The following is a 15167-nucleotide window of genomic DNA, read 5'->3' as shown; positions in this document are numbered from 1 at the left end:
AGGCTGAAGCTCCAATACTTTGGCCACCTGACAGGAAGAGCTGACTCATTGGAAAAGACCCTGATGCTGGAAATATTGAAGGCCAAAGGAGAAGAGGGTGGCAGAGGATGAAATGGTTAGATGGAATCACTGACTCAATGGAATGAATTTGAGCAAACTATAGCAGACAGTGTCTTTCCCTGATGGCTCAGATGATAAAGAATCTGCCTTCAGTGTAGGAGATCCAGGTTGGATCCCTGGGTCAAGAAGATCCCCTGGAGAAGGCAATGGTAATCCACTCCAATATTCTTGCCTGGAGAATTTCATGGACAGAGGAGCCTGGTGGGCCACAGTCCAGGGGTGGCTGAATAGGACACGACTTATTGACTGAACAACAATAGCAATTATGTAGAGATATTAACTGGAATTTTTCCTCCCATTCCACACTCATAGATTCCTTCAATTTAACCCCAAAGTGTATCTTAAACATCTCCTCATCACCCTCCACTACCACTTACAAAAGCTACACTTGATGAGCTCACCATGATATCCTGTTAAGCAAGGAGCACAGCCAGCTGGTTATAAGTGCAGGCTCTTGAGCCGAACACTTTGAGTTCAATTGCCAGCTTTGAAAACTGATAAACAAATAATTTCAGGAAAGTAATTTAACTTCTATGTGCCTCAGGTCCCCCACATACAAAATAGGGTTGCTAGATAAGTGAGATTATGTGCATATATTGCTTAGAATAGCACTTGACACATGATATCAAATGTTAGCTAATAATTGTTGTTACCATGTTTAAAATCCACCAGCCCAGTTCTGTCATGGTCAAGAGAAGAAGAGTAGAGTTAGGAATCAGGCAGGGAGTGTTAGAATAAGAAAGGGACAGAGCAAATACTCTCTACCTCCAGCTCCTGAGGGAAAGGCAGATGTCAGGGCTACCTGAACCCTAAAGCTGGCCTGTTGTTGACAGTCACTCTATTTGGCCTAGTGCTTATCTGTTCCTTGAAACTTCATCCAGGTTCCTAGGCTATACCCATCCCAATATTAACAAATTCATACCCAGCAGTGTAGGACTTATTTTTATTTTTTAATGTGAACCACTTTTTAAAGTCTTTATTGAATTTGTTACAATACAGTTTTGTTTTATGTTTTGTTTTCTTGGTCTTGAGGCATGTGGAGATCTTAGTTTCTTGACCAGGGATCAGACCCCCACTCCTACACTAGTAGGTGAAGTCTTAACCACTGGACTGCCAGGGTCCCAGGATAGGACTCTTGTATAAGCCTCCAGACAGAAGGTAATGACACTGATGCCTCATGGGAAGTGGGGGGCATTTGGTAAAGCCTTGCTCTACCACAGGATAAATGTAAAGAAATTAGCTTGAAACATTCCACTGGATTGGTAGGGCAATAAAATGTGTAATGCCTGTCATATATTTACTGAATTTCTACTATATTCTAGATCTTGCCACATACATGATCTCACTTCCTTTTGAACTCTGGAGTACAGTAATACTTACTCCAAATCTTATTTCCTGAATGTAGTGGTGAGATCTATCAAAGACATTTTTTAAAAAATGAATATATATACAATGCCAAGGGTCTGTTTTGTTGTTTTTATTCAGTAGTGTCCAACTCTTTGTGATCCCATGGACTGCAGCATGCCAGACCTCCCTGTCCTTCACTATCTCCTGAATTTGATCAAACTCCTGTCCATTGAGTCAGTGATGCCATCCAACCATATCATCCTCTGTTGCCCTCTTCTCCTCCTGCCTTCAGTCTTTCTCAGCATCTACATATCTATTATTAGAACTTGTGACAAGAACATAGCTATGACAGACATCAAGATATCTGCTGATGCTTCTTCTAATAAAACAGGGCATCCAAGCATATAAAAGAAACCTGGATTTGGAATCAAAAGACCAAAATTTGAATAGTCTTATGCACTAATAGATGATCTCGTCAAGTCACATGGCCTTTTGAGACTTCAATTTTCTCATTTGTTAAATGATAAATACTGCATTTTGTGTCCTTGCAGAATTATTTTAAGAATTCATTGACACAACAAATGTGAGATGATTTTTAAAACTGTCAAGTGCTCCATAATTGTCAGCCATGAGTCTATAGCCATTATTAATTATTATTATTATTACTATGCTTAGTTGCTCAGTTTTGTCTGACGCTTTGCGACATCATGGACTGTAGCCCGCAAGGCTCCTTTGTCCAAGGGATTCTCCAAGCAGGAATACTGGACCATATGTGAGCTTATTGTTTTGGCTTGTTGTTTAGTTACTAAGTTGTGTCCAACTCTTTTGCAACCCCATGGACTATATAGCTCATCAGGCTCCTCTGAACATGGGATTTCCCAGCAAAAATACGGAGTGGGTTGCCATTTCCTTCTCCAGGGGATCTTTCAGGGATGGAACCAGAGTCTCTTCATTGTGGGCAGATTTTTTACCAATGAGCCACCGGGGAAGCCTAACCATATGTGAGCAGCTCCCTTGTATATGCCCCACAGTCATCTTAATATAAAGTTATTCTCTCCTGAAAGATATAAGCTTATATACAGGAAGATAGCTTTGAAGTTTGGCATTAATAATAGTTCATAGATTTTAGTGGAATATTTATTAATTCCACAAAAAAATTCTTTTTGTAATGTTTAATGATTAAAATGGTTCAATATTTCTAAATTAAATCATTGGAGAAAATAATAAAGAAAGAGTTGACATAACTTACTTTCCATTTTTTCTTTTAATTTCAAGACACTTTTTTAACAAGTGGACTTCTAGGTTTCTAAAAAGAAGATGTCAAACACACATACAGCTCCTGTATTAGTGTAGTTAATGTGCCCTACAACATGAACCCAGACTAAAATCACAAATTCAGCACAAATTTGTTGTTTAGATAAGCTGTTGAAAGAGAAAAATAATAGCTATGTTCTTGTCCCAAGTTCTGATAATGACAGTGGTGGGGATATCTGCCACTCAAAGAGGCCAAATTGATTCAAAAGAACAATCCTAGAGCAGTTTTACATATTTGGTTTAATTTTGTTATATAAACTTGTATGTATAAAATTCTGATTAGTATTGAGCTGATTATCTAGTTTGTAAATTACCTAGGGAGTTTTGGAGTCTCTCATTCCCCCCAGGTCTTGACTTTCAGTCATTTCAATGTTAATTAGCCTTTCTGCTGAATGGTGAGTAGAAGAAGCAAAAAGACATGCAAAATGTGTTACGCTGTCTTCTTACTAACAAAGTCTCATTAGAGAGAATCTGGAAGAAGTAGCTTGAATCATTTGTAGATTTCTATCTTTCATCATATGTGTGTTCATCCTTAATTTGTCTCATTTAATTAATAAGATTTTATTTTCTTACTGTTAAATGGTAAGTCTAAAGGATCAACTCAAATATATGTTAAATTCCATAGAAACATGCTTATCTAGAACTTAATCAATGAGCCTTTAACATATCTAACTTTTACTCTACGTATTTTATCTTGTAATGCCAACACATTATTTGTATTTTATCATGCACTACATTGAAGGATTGTTACATTTTCGTAAGTAGTATATAATTCTTCACATTCTAGAATTCATTTAAAACTTGATTTTTAAAAAGATGTATATATGTTGATACACAGACACATACATCTTGCTTACTTATTTTAAAATCTGTATACTGTTCTGTTAGATGAATACACAGTATTTATTTTTCAACTGACACATTTTACTTGCTTCTATTTTTTGCCATTATGAATTATATGATGATCATTCTTATACATGTCTTGTTAAATCATACAAGAGTCTCTCCATGGCGCACACTCAGAAGTGAAAATTCTATGTTGTAAATTCCTTTAATTTTACTATGTATTACTGAACTAATCTCTGAAGAATTTGAACTATTTAACATTCTTGCTAGGAGTATCTGAAAATTGCTTTCTAACATTTGTTATTGTTAGATATTTTTCACCTTTGCCAGTGATAGATATGAAAAGTTTTCCTATGGTATAGATATGTGTATATATACATACATATATATATATATGTATATGTCACAATTGGCAATGCTAGTTCCTCAGTCATGTCCCACTCTTTGCCACCCCATGGACTGTAATCCACTAGGCTCCTCTGTCCATTGAATTCTCTAGGCAAGACTGTTGGAGTGGGTTGCATTCCCTTCTCCAGGGGATCTCCCCAACCCAGGGATTGAACCTGTGTCTTCCACATTGCAGGCAGATTCTTTGACTGTCTGAGCCACCAGGGACACAACTATATATATGTGTATACACATACATATATACATATATATAGTTGTCATCATTTAGTCAAGTCACATTTGATTCTTTGTGACCTCATGGACTGTAGTCCACTAAGCGCCTCTGTCCCTGAGATTTCCCAGGCAGGAATACGAGAGTGGGTTGCCATTTCCTTCTCCAGGGGATCTTCCCAACACAGGGATCAAACCCATGTCTTTTGCATTGGCAGGTGGATTATTTACCACTGAGTACCAGGGGAGCCCATATGTGTGTGTGTATATACACACATTATTAATACTAATCAGTTCAGTTCAGTCGCTCAGTCATGTCCGACTCTTTGTGACCCCATGAATCGCAGCACACCAGGCCTCCCTGTCCATCATCAACGCCCAGAGTTCACTCAGACTCACGTCCATCCAGTCAGTGATGCCATCCAGCCATCTCATCCTCTGTCGTCCTCTTTTCATCCTGCCCCCAATCCCTCCCAGCATCAGACTCTTTTCCAAAGAGTCAACTCTTTGCACCAAGTGGCCAAAGTACCGGAGTTTCAGCTTTAGCATCATTCCTTCCAAAGAAATCCCAGGGCTGATCTCCTTCAGAATGGACTGGTTGGATCTCCTTGCAGTCCAAGGGACTCTCAAGAGTCTTCTCCAACATCACAGCTCAAAAGCATCAGTTCTTCGGCACTCAGCTTTCTTCACAGTCCAACTCTCACATCCATACATGACCACGGGAAAAACCATAGCCTTGACTAGATGGACCTTTGTTGGCAAAGTAATGTCTCTGCTTTTCAATATGCTATCTAGGTTGGTCATAACTTTCCTTCCAAGGAGTAAGCATCTTTTAATTTCATGGGTGCAGTCACCATCTGCAGTGATTCTGGAGCCCAGAAATATAAAGTTTGACACTGTTTCCACTGTTTCCCCATCTATTTCCCATAAAGTGGTGTGACTGGATGCCATGATCTTAGTTTTCTGAATGTTGAGCTTTAAGCCAACTTTTTCACTCTCCTCTTTCACTTTCATTAAGAGGTTCTTTAGTTCCTCTTCACTTTCTGCCATAAGGCTGGTGTCATCTGCATATTTGAGGTTATTGATATTTCTTCCAGCAATTTTGATTCCAGCTTTGTGCCTCATCAACCCAAGCATTTCTCATGATTTACTCTGAATATAAGTTAAATAAGCAAGATGACAATATACAGCCTTAATGTACTCCTTTTCCTATTTGGAACCATCTGCTGTTTCATGTAGTTCTAATTGTTATTTCTTGACCTGCATACAGACTTCTCAGGAGGTAGGTCAAGTGCTCTGTTCCCATCTCTTTCAGAATTTTCCACAGTTTATTGTGATCCACACAGTCAAAGGCTTAGGCAAAGTCAATAAAGCAGAAATAGATGTTTTTCTGGAATTCTCACTTTTTCAATGATCCAGCAGATATCGGCAATTTGATCTCTGGTTCCTTCACCTTTTCTAAATCCACTTGAACATATGGAAGTTCATGGTTCATGTACTGTTGAAGCCTGGCTTGGAGAATTTTGAGCATTACTTTGCTAGCCTGTGAGATAAGTGCCATTGTGCTGTAGTCTGAGCATTCTTTGGCATTGCCTTTCTTTGGGATTGGAATGAAAACTGACCTTTTCCAGTCCTGTGCTCACTGCTGAGTTTTTCAAATTTGTTGACATATTGAGTGCAGCACTTTCACAGCATCATCTTTTAGGATTTGAAAGAGCTCCACTGGAATTCCATCATCTCCACTAGCTTTGTTTGTAGTGATGCTTACTAAAGCCCACTTGACTTCGCATTCCAGGATGTCTGGCTCTAGGTGAGTGATCACACTGTTGCGATTTTCTACATCATGAAGATCTTTTTTGTATTGTTCTTCTGTGTTTTTTTGCCATAGCTTCTTAATATCTTTTGCTGCTGTTAGGTCTATAACATTTCTGTCCTTTATTGTGCCCATCTTTTTTTTTTTTCTTTAAAAAATTTTTATTTTATATTGGAGTATAGTTGATTTACAATGTTATGTAAGTTTCAGGTGTACAGCAAAGTGATTTGTAACAGTTGTACATATACATATATCTATTCTTTTTCAGATTCTTTTTCCATATAAGTTATTACAAAGTATTGAGTAGAGTTGTGCCCATCTTTGCATGAAATATTCCCTTGGTAACTCTAATTTTCTTGAAGAGATCTCTAGTGTTTCCCATTCTATTGTTTTCCTTGCATTGATCACTGAGGAAGGTTTTCTTATCTCTCCTTGCTATTCTTTGGAACTCTGCATTCAAATGGGTATATCTTTCCTTTCTCCTTTGCTTTTCACTTCTCTTCTTTTCTCAGCTATTTATAAGGCCTCCTCAGACCACCATTTTGCTTTTTGAATTTCTTTTTCTTAGAGATGGTCTGATCCTTGCCTCCTGTACAATGTCACAAACCTCCGTCCATAGTTCTTCAGGCATTCTGTCTATTAGATCTAATCCCTTGAATCTGTTTGTCATTTCCAGTGTATAATTGTAAGGGATTTGATTGAGGTCATACCTGAATGATCTAGTGGTTTTTCCCTACTTTCTTCAATTTATGTCTGGATTTGGCAATAAGGAGTTCATGATCTGAGCCACAGTCAGCTCCCAATCTTATTTTTGCTGACTGTATAGAGCTTCTCCATCTTTGGCTGCAAACAATATAATCAATCTGATTTTGGTGTTGTCCATCTGGTGATGTCCCTGTGTAGAGTCTTCTCTTGTGTTGTTGGAAGAGGGTGTTTGCTATGACCAGTGTGTTATCTTGGCAAAACTTTATTAGCCTTTGCCCTGATTCATTCTTCATTCCAAGGCCAAATTTGCCTGTTACTCCAGGTATCTCTTGACTTTCTACTTTTGCATTCCAGTCCCCTATAATGAAAAGGACATCTTTTTGGGGTTTTAGTTCTAGAAGGCCTTGTAGGTCATCACAGAACGGTTCAACTTCAGCTTCTTCAGCGTCACTGGTCAGGGAATAGACTTGGATTTCTCTGATATTGAATGGTTTGCCTTGGAAATGAACAGAGATCATTCTGTCATTTTTGAGATTGCATCCAAGTACTGCTTTTTGGACTCTTTTGTTGACTATGATGGCTACTCCATTTCTTCTAAGGGATTGTTGCCCACAGTAGTAGATATAATAGTCATCTGAGTTAAATTCAGAGAAGGCAATGGCAACCCACTCCAGTATTCTTGCCTGGAGAATCCCAGGGACGGGGGAGCCTGGTGGGCTGCCGTCTATGGGGTCGCACAGAGTCGGACATGACTGAAGCGACTTAGCAGCAGCAGCAGAGTTAAATTCACACATTCCAGTCCATTTTCGTTCACTGATTCCTAAAATATTGATTTTCACTCTTGCCATCTCCTGTTTGACCACTTCCAATTTTCCTTAATTCATGGAACTAACATTCCAGGTTCATATGCAATATTGCTCTTACAGCACCGGACTTCACTTCCGTCTTCCGTCACATCCACAGCTGGGTGTTGTTTTTGCTTTGGTTCCATCTCTTCATTCTTTCTGAAGTTATTTCTCCATTCTTTTCAAGTAGTATATTGGGCACCTACCAACCTGTGGAGTTTATCTTTCAGTGTCCTATCTTTTTGCCTTTTCATGGGGTTCTCAAGGCAAGAATGCTGAATTGGTTTGCCATTCCCTTCTCCAGTGGACCGTTTTTGTCACTTGATTATATCTATTAATAGAAATACCCTATTTCTAAATAAGGCCACATTTACAAGTACTGGGTTTAGGATCAACATATCTTTTGGGGAGACACAATTCAACTCACAGCAATAGGTATATGAGGCCATCAACAATATATGTTAAATTTAATATTCAGTGTTATATAAGCCATATATGTATTTATCTTTGTATATCTAAATATCTGTCTATATATACGTACATAGCAAAAGAAAAAAAAAGAGAGAGAGAGAAAGTTAAAGAGATGTTGACACATATTTCTCTACTTTTCTCTTTGCATCATTTCAAATTCTAGTGTTTATTTATTCAACCTTGGCTTGTTTCCCTCCATTCTACATAGCAATTTTTCCCTTTGAATATTATAATCCTGATTATATTATCAAATAAAAGACAATGTCTTAGTTTAGGCTGTGATAGCAAAGTATCATAGATGGGTGTCTTATAAGTCACAGAAATTTATTTCTCAGCCTCAGTTTTGGAGGCTGTAAGTCTGAAATTATAGTGCTAGCAATTATAGTGTCAGGTTCCTGAGAGAGCTCTCTTCTGAGGTGCAGACTGCTCACTTCTCATTGTATACTCAGGTGGCAGAAAGAAGGAGAGTTCTCAGGGTTCTGTTTTGCTAATCCCATGTTTGAGGGATCCACCATCATGACCTAATTATCTCCCAAAGGTCTCACCTCCAATATATGAAATTATTGGTTATGGATCCTCCACACTGGAGATTATATTTCAGCATATGAGTTTGGCGGGCTACATAAATAATCATTTCATAATAGGCTATTAGCAGAAAGAACCAAAAATTCTTAGAATAATCTTTCAACCAATTTCTAAATAATAATAAAGAATATAGAGTCCTTTCTGACTAGTAAGATTGCCTTCTTGTAATTTATGACTGCTGCTGGTTTAAAAAAAAAAAAGCAGATGATTAATATTGATTGAATAAGAAATGAGACATAAACATTTACCTTCAGTAACATGTCAAAATTTTCCAGTAAACTAACAAATCAGGGAATATAGCAACTCTAGTGTACTTAACAGAAAAATGAAAAAATTGGGAGGCAAACCTCTTCAAATCATGGTTAAAATGACCTAACAATGCATGGTGGAATACAGCATACATATGTGTGTAATATATAGAAAATATAAAGAATCAGCTACTTATAAAAGATTACATCATTGATAAATATCTATTGAATACCTATTATCTGTGAGATCTGTGAATCAAATTCTTATGTAAAACATTACACTAATTTTAGGCGTATAATCTATATTAAGAGCTTGGGTATAGGCGTGTGCAGGTGGGAAACAATTTCTTCTATGTCATTATTTATGTCTCAAGCATTGTTTTATTGATTTCAACAAGAAGTGTTAGTTTCACTAGTGATGGATAAAATATCAAAATCAAATCTATATTATAATTCTTATTTGTTCTTTATTTTGTAGGTGTCTTTTATTATTTATTTGTGTGGCAAAAGTACAAGTCCTCTAAGTAGAAAATATTCTCAGACATTATCTTATGAATATGAGTCAACAAAGATGCAGTAGTTTATTTCAAGTATCATTGATAGAGGTTAGTCAATTTGCTTTCAATTTTACCATGACAAAAGTGTTATTTCTCTTCCTCACCTGCTAGACCATGCCAGCTGGTTAGATATCAAATCCTTAAAGGTACCAATTAAAATAAAAATAGCTAAATCTAGAATAAGTAACATAGTGTAGCTTTGGAACAGTGTGAAAATTTATAAGTAATCATTATCAACACCTGCAGTCTACCTTGCTTTGCTTATGATGACTCATTGACAATAGTCTAGTGGTAGCACAATAGGCTGAAAAGTAAAAAGAGAAAATTCCAACTTTCTTAGTGATAATTAAATTCAAATTCTCACTAGTTATTTTTAAAACTAGCTCAATATATTTTGATATTAAACTGTACTAACATATCTATCCTTAATTTTTTCCATAATTCAACTATAATATCTGTGATTATGTGTGGTAGAAAAAAATTTTCAAAAAACTAACTACAAGGTACTGATTAAATCAATTTTATCATCTGTAAAATGAGGAAGTATGTCTAGCTGAGAACTGTACATAAAATGCCATTCTCAACTCCCACATGCAAGGTGGACATTGATTAGGAAGTTGTGTGTGTGATCTGGGTTATATACAGTCTTCTCTATCAGCCTTTGATGTAGATTGTCTTGTTCTTGGAACCCATGACCTGAAAGGATAGTTATCTGACTCTCTCTCCATGTACTCAAAATACTATATGGTATGACAGAGAAAGGATAATTGCAAAAATCATCACTTGGAAAAGGAAACAATGGAATCAGTAGTCCATGGCAATGAAGGATTTTGACAGAAACACCATTAGGAAGGTTAACCATCCTGGGGTTAGGAATTTCCATGGTTAGATCAGTGTCTACTTTCTGGGTGGGAAACCCTTGTCCATTATCATTATGACCTTTTGCCTTTCCCTCTGCAAGGGTCTTCATTTTTAGCTATCTTGGTTGACATATTTGAAATGGATGTTGGAAAATATGCCCTCTCAGGAGCTGTCCATTTACACATGAAGAATATTTTCACTGAGTATAGAATTCTAGTATGGCAGTTACCTCCTCTCAGTAAACTGATACTATTATCCATTGACATCTGTCTTCCATTGTGACTGTTAAACAGTCGGATGTCAATCTAACCATTCTCCTTGAAATAATTTATCAACCCCCATTTTTTGCCTTCAATATTGTATCCTCCTCTTTTATTTTATACATGTATGTATGTATTTGCAGTTTTACTGGGTTATAAAGTCAAGCATTCATACGGACTTTCTTATAAAAACTGCATTCTATAGTAATCAAATAATCACACAAATTTTATCTTTATGAAAATATGACAATTAGTGAAGAAAAGATAAATATCATATTTATCTTATAACTTCTAATCTACAGGAGAATTTCAGAAATGGTTAGTTTTGCTACTATTGCCATTTAATAAATTATCCCAATTTTTAGTGGATTAAACTAATCTTTTATTATGTTCATAATTTTGTAAGTCAGGAATTCTTGAAGCACCTGGCTGACCATTTCTCATCTGACTGAGGCTACAGTGATCTGAAGACTCAACTGGACTAAATATCTAAGACAGTTTACTCATGTAGCTGAAAGTTGATTTTGGCTCTCAGTTGAGAGCTCTTGGAACATGACTGAACTATTAACGAGTCGATTTTCCAGCATAGCAGTCTCAAAGTAATCAGACTTGTTATGGCAGCTGGCTTCCCTTAAAGCAGAGCTTCTCAACCTTGGCACTACTGATATTTTGGGCTGGATGATTGTTCTAAGGGCTATCCAGGGCTTTGTAGGACATTTAGCCACACCTCTGTCCTCTATCCACTAGATGGCACTAGATCACCCTCTCAGTTTTGACGCATCAAGTATCTGCCTTCACTCAGCCACTTCCAACTATTCCCCAGAGGGAGGAGGGGAATGAGATCACCTCTGGTAGGGAACCATTGCCCTAGAGAAAGCGTCCAAAACCAGCCAAGTGGAAGCTGTATGGTTTCTGACTTGGCCTCAAAAGTCTTATTGCATTATTTCTACTGTGTTCTATCAGTTACAAGAAAATCACTAAAGTAAGCTGCAATTCAAGGGGAAAGAACAAATGTCTCACTTTTTAATGGTGGGAGTGTCAACACATTTTAACATGTTTTAAAATAGTCACAAATCATCACCAACATAAAAAGAAAAGGAAAATTGCAAACCAGTGTGAATCTGTTAAAGCCTCTAGATCTAACTAGAAATTTATAGAAAACACAGGTAGTACATTAAATGACACACAGAATATAATGAACAGAAGCCAATAATCCAGGCCATGGGAAAGTCTAAAAGTTAAAAGACCCAGTTTGTCCAATAAATAAAATTCAAGTCTAAAAAACTATTGAGAAACCTATAGACTAAGAAAATTAAGAGATATATCAAACTCTGAAATCTATGTATCTTCTTCAAATTCTGACTCAAATAATGTAAGAAAAATTGTGAAACAATTATTGAATTTGGATATTGACTGGATATTTAATGTTAAGAAATTATTGTCACATTTTCAGTTATGATAATGGTATTGTAATTTTGTTTCAGAAAAGATTTCTTATAGTTTAGAAATATATTCTGAAATAGTTGATGTTGAAATGATATGATGCCTAGGATTTGCATCAAAATAATGCAAGACTAGGGTATCCAGAGCAGCTATTTTTAATTTTTAAAAATCATATGAGTTTATGATTCATTACTCACAGTACGTAAAAGATGGTCACTATTTTATTCACTTTTAGAGTAATCAATTTTTTCAAATTGTGAAATGTATGCGACGAGAGGAGTTACCCCGCATCTGAGGTCAGGGGTGGCGACGAGAGGAGTTACCCCGTGTCTGAGGTCAGGGGCGGCAGTCGGGAGGAGATACCCCACTCCCCAAGCCCGAGGCCAGGGGCGGTGGGCGGGAGGACCTACTCTCCGCCCCCACACCGAGGCCAAGGGTAGCAGCAGGGAACGGCAACCCCACGCCCGAGGCCCGGGGCAGTGGCCTGGAGGACCAATTCCACGTCCAAGGAGCTGTGGCCGCGCGGGCGCAGGAGGGCCTAGAGGAGCTATCCCACGTTGAAGGTCAGGAAGGGCAGCGGTGAGGAGATACCCCTAGTGCAAGGTAAGGAGCAATGGCTGCAATTTGCTGGAGCAGCCATGAAGAGATACCCCACGCCCAAGGTAAGAGAAACCAAGTAAGACGGTAGGTGTTGTAAGAGGGCATCAGAGGGAAAACACACTGAAACCATACTCACAGAAAACTAGTCAATCTAATCACATTAGGACCACAGCCTTGTCTAACTCAATGAACCTAAGCCATGCCCATGGGACAACCCAAGATGGGCAGGTCACAGTGGAGAGATATGACAGAATGTGGTCCACTGGAGAAGGGAATGGCAAACCACTTCAGTATTCTTGCCTTGAGAACCCCATAAACAGTATGAAAAGGCAAAATGATAGGATACTTAAGGAGGAACTCCCCAGGTCAGTAGGTGCCCAATATGTTACTGGAGATCAGTGGAGAAATAACTCCAGAAAGAATGAAGGGATGGAGCCAAAGCAAAAACAATTCCCAGCTGTGGATGTGACTGGTGACAGAAGCAAGGTCTGATGCTGTAAAGAGCAATATTGCATAGGAACCTGGAATGTCAGGTCCATGAATCAAGGCAAATTGGAGGTGGTCAAATAAGAGATGGCAAGAGTGAATGTGACATTCTAGGAATGAGCAAACTAAAATGGACTGGAATGGGTGAATTTAACTCAGATGACCATTATATCTACTACTGCGGGCAGGAATCCCTCAGAAGAAATGGAGTAGCCATCATGGTCAACAAAAGAGTCTGAAATGCAGTACTTGGATGCAATCTCAAAAACAACAGAATGATCTCTGTTCATTTCCAAGGCAAACTATTCAATATCACAGTAATCCAAGTCCATACCCCAACCAGTAATGCTGAAGAAGATGAAGTTGAACGGTTCTATGAAGACCTACAAGACCTTTTAGAACCAACACCCAAAAAAGATGTCCTTTTCACTATAGGGGACTGGAATGCAAAAGTAGGAAGTCAAGAAACACCTAGAGTAACAGGCAAATTTGGCCTTGGAATACGGAATGAAGCAGGGCAAAGACTAATAGAGTATTGCCAAGAAAATGCACTGGTCATAACAAATACACTCTTCCAACAACACAAGAGAAGACTCTACACATGAACATCATGAGATGGTTAACACCAAAATCAGATTGATTATATTCTTTGCAGCCAAAGATGGAGAAGCTCTATACAGTCAGCAAAAACAAGACCAGGAGCTGACTGTGGCTCAGACCATGAACTCCTTATTGCCAAATTCAGACTTAAATTGAAGAAAGTTAGGGAAAACCTCTAGACCATTCAGGTATGACCTAAATCAAATCCCTTATGACTATACAGTGGAAGTGAGATAGATTTAAGGGGCTAGATCTGATAGATAGAGTGCCTGATGAGCTATGGAATGAGGTTCATGACATTGTACAGGAGACAGGGATCAAGACCATTCCCATAGAAAAGAAATGCAAAAAAGCAAAATGGCTGGGAGGCCTTACAAATAGCTGTGAAAAGAAGAGAAGCGAAAAGTAAAGGAGAAAGGGAAAGATATAAACACCTGAATGCAGAGTTCCAAAGAATAGCAAGAAGAGATAAGAAAGCCTTCCTCAGCGATCAATGCAAAGAAATAGAGGAAAACAACAGAATGGGAAAGACTAGGGATCTTTTCAAGAAAATCAGAGATACCAAAGATATCTTCATGCAAAGATGGGCTCGATAAAGGACAGAAATGCTATGGACCTAATAGAAGCAGAAGATATTAAGAAGAGATGGCAAGAACACACAGAAGAACTGTACAAAAAAGATCTTCATGACCTAGATAATCACGATGGTGTGATCACTGACCTAAAGCCAGACATCCTGGAATGTGAAGTCAAGTGGGACTTAGAAAGCATCACTACGAACAAAGCTAGTGGAGGTGATGGAATTCCAGTTGAGCTATTTCAAATCCTGAAAGATGATGCTGTGAAAGTGCTGCACTCAATATGCCAGCACATTTGGAAAACTCAGCAGTGGCCACAGAACTGGAAAAGGTCAGTTTTCATTCCAATCCCAAAGAAAGGCAATGCCAAAGAATGCTCAAACTACCTCACAATTGCACTCATCTCACACAATAGTAAAGTAATGCTCAAAATTCTCCAAGCCAGGCTTCAGCAATATGTGAACCATGAACTTCCTGATGTTCAAGCTGGTTTTAGAAAAGGCAGAGGAACCAGAGATCAAATTGCCAACATTCGATGGATCATGGAAAAAGAAAGAGAGTTCCAGAAAAACATCTATTTCGGCTTTATTGACTATGCCAAAGCCTTTGACTGTGTGGATCACAATAAACTATGGAAAATTCTGAAAGAGATGGGAATACTAGAACAACTGATCTGCCTGTTGAGAAATTTGTATGCAAGTCAGGAAGCAATAGTTAGAACTGGACATGGAACAACGGACTGGTTCCAAATAGGAAAAGGAGTTCGTCAAGGCTGTATATTGTCACCCTGCTTATTTAACTTATATGCAGAGTACATCATGAGAAACGCTGGACTGGAAGAAACACAAGCTGGAGTCAAGATTGCCAGGA

This window comes from Bos indicus, chromosome 1 (assembly GCF_029378745.1).
Source record: "Bos indicus isolate NIAB-ARS_2022 breed Sahiwal x Tharparkar chromosome 1, NIAB-ARS_B.indTharparkar_mat_pri_1.0, whole genome shotgun sequence".
NCBI lineage: Eukaryota > Metazoa > Chordata > Mammalia > Artiodactyla > Bovidae > Bos > Bos indicus.
The sequence above is the reverse complement of the archived record's forward strand: the minus strand, read 5'-3'. Positions refer to the sequence as shown.